Source organism: Callorhinus ursinus, unplaced genomic scaffold, assembly GCF_003265705.2.
Source record: "Callorhinus ursinus isolate GAN/ISIS: 27379988/994484 unplaced genomic scaffold, GSC_fseal_2.0 scaffold28, whole genome shotgun sequence".
Lineage (NCBI taxonomy): Eukaryota > Metazoa > Chordata > Mammalia > Carnivora > Otariidae > Callorhinus > Callorhinus ursinus.
This window is the reverse complement of record NW_027397090.1, coordinates 16,204,360-16,207,003: the sequence shown is the minus strand read 5'-3', so window position 1 is coordinate 16,207,003 and position 2,644 is coordinate 16,204,360. Positions and strand designations below refer to the sequence as shown.

At 39.4% G+C, this 2,644-nt stretch overlaps 1 pseudogene; it reads left to right on the top strand.

Moving 5' to 3' along the window:
- Window positions 1–2,218: 2,218 nt before the first annotated feature.
- On the top strand, window positions 2,219–2,340 carry LOC112838704 (U4 spliceosomal RNA; annotated as a pseudogene).
- Window positions 2,341–2,644: the final 304 nt, after the last annotated feature.

The window sequence follows — 2,644 nt, the reverse complement described above, 5'->3', positions numbered from 1 at the left end:
TGCAGAAGATGTAAGGAAGAAAAATAAAGGAATACCCACGTGTAACCCCTCCAGCTAAGAAAGAAAACTCACCCGTGCCTTTGCTATTGGTCCATCTCTAATCCCATCCTGTTTATTATTTCCATTGTTCTTCTTTATAGTTTATTTGATAGAAATACACTGCTAAATAAGCTATTGCTTTGATTTTCATATTTTTGAACTTAAAATAAAAGGAATCATATTCTCTGTGTATTCTTCAACTTGCTTTTTGGCTCAATATCATGTCTATAATGTTAACTCTAAAAAGTTTCATTGTGGTCTATGATCATTGCTGTATTATATCCCATCATAAAACTATATTAAGCAAATGTATCCATTCTACTTGATTGGATTGGGCTTTTCCCCCCATTTTTGATATTACAATGAAAACAGCTATGCATCTTCTTAGGATTTTGGAGACAGGGGCTGGAATTTCTTTAGAGTGTATACAGTACAATTGCTGTGTCCAAAACTTGACACATCTTCACATCTACTAAGCTATGACAAATTGTTTTCCAAAGTGGCTGCATCCTTATGAGCGTTTAAAAGATTCAGGAGGTCCATGTCACTACATATAGTTGATGGTGCCGCTCTTTTTAATTGTGTCCAACTTGGTGGTTGGGAAATGGGATCTTTCTGTGTTTTAAGCTTCACCACCTTCATTACTAAGACAGCAAACAAAGAAAAATAATTTTATTTGGACAAACCAAGGAGGAAAAGATGGGAGGGGGCTACCTCGGTTGAAGGATCAGAGCAGGGGTCTCCCGTGGAGGGTCGTCTGTGCAGACATGAGTGACAAGATAGGCTGTGCCAGGTAGCCAGCCAGGGGAGGGGGCTGCAGACAGAGGGAGTGGTTTCTAGCTGTTCCAAGAGGCAAAATTTCCTTCCTTTTAAGCGCTGTAACTAAGTATTCTTAGCTGATGAGTTAGAGACCTGGTCAGACAGTTTTCAGCTAGGTTAGAAGACTCAAACAGATGGTGTTGGAGAGGAAACAATGCTTAGGGTATGAAAAGGGGGTGGGTAGGGAGACATACATGCTGCCTATTTATTCTCTTAATTAGGATCTGAATTACTTTGCATTGTAAGAAAAGGAAAATCACACGTAAAAACAAATTCTTAAAATCCTTGAGAAGAATTAACTTGGCATGAATCTTGCAATATTTTAAGCTTAAAAGAACCATTAAGATCTTTCTAGATCTGGAGAATTAAGGGGAAAATATATACATACATATATATATATATATATATATATATATATATATATATATATATATATTCTATCAAATTTAAAATCTGCATGGTTTTGTCGGACAATACTTTGTCTGTGTTAAATCTAGATGAAGCATTTCCAGCCCTTTGGACATGTCTCCTGTTGTTCCCAATTTCATTATCTGTAGCTGTAATGGATCATTCACTACCTGGAGTGAAAACCAATCCTCACTTTCCTGCCTTGAATGTTAAGCTGAATTGAGTGTCACCATTCACTCCTGGAAAAGGACCCACTTGTTATTGATCAATGGAGTCCAGAAGAGCCCAAGGGAAAACTTTCTAGTTTTTCTTAGTTAGTCACTTTGCATTCTCTTGGGAACAGATGCCAGGATGGAATCAGACATAAGAGTGATTTGTCAGGGAAATGCTTGAGGAGAATAAAAAGGCAGGAGTAGGAGGGAAAAGCATTCCAACCGTGATGCAGGTCTGACACTTGAGAAAGGAGATGGGATGAGGCAGGATTGGGCAAGAAGAGCCTCGGACTTCAGTGCAGCTCAGAGACAGCCTCAGCCAGGCTGACGGGGAGCTCTAGATCAAAGGCTGCCCACTAGGGAAACCCCACATCAGGCCAGGAGAGCCCTGCTCTACCATCCAGTCATCGGCTGGGAGAAGCCTGGGGAGAACATGGCCCCAGGATGAAGGTGAGTGGGGGCCTGAAAGTTCCATGGGTGCAGCGGCTGGAGGCTGTCACTTGCCCAGGCCCCTCACCATAGGTTCTTTTGAAAGGGAGAGCTGAAAAATGTACCTCCATAGCTGCCTCACTAAGAAATATAAATCTATTAAACTTGCCATACAAAGATGCTCTTCAATGTCTGCATAACAATGAAATACCATGAATACATCTGGGCTTCTAATCTATGTGCTTGCCTATCAATTATGATATACAAGAGTATCTCACTGGTGTTCCTAATGATATTGAAATGAAATAAAGAGCTTTGTGCAGTGGCAGTATCATAGCCAATGAGGTTTATCTGAGGCGTGATTATTGCTAATTGAAATGAAATAAAGATTATTTGCCGACCTCAAGGGATTATTTTTAAAAACTGCTTTGTTTACAAACTAATTAAAAAAGACATTTTTTAAATTTACAAATTAAACTGATGTAGAAACGTCTGTTAGTATTCTGTAGCCTCCATCCTCTATTTATCTATAAGTACAGTGATTCTCTTTTGTGTGCCTATCCTCAGGCACTCTTAATTGGTTTACTGTAAATAGAGTTTCTTCTGCATGAACACATACTCATTATTTATTTGGACTTCACATAAAATGATTGCTATCCCCGACCCAGTGGTCCCAAACCACTCATGTGTGTCTAGAATGTTCTGTGCCTAGTGATGCTGTCATATGATTGTGGAAA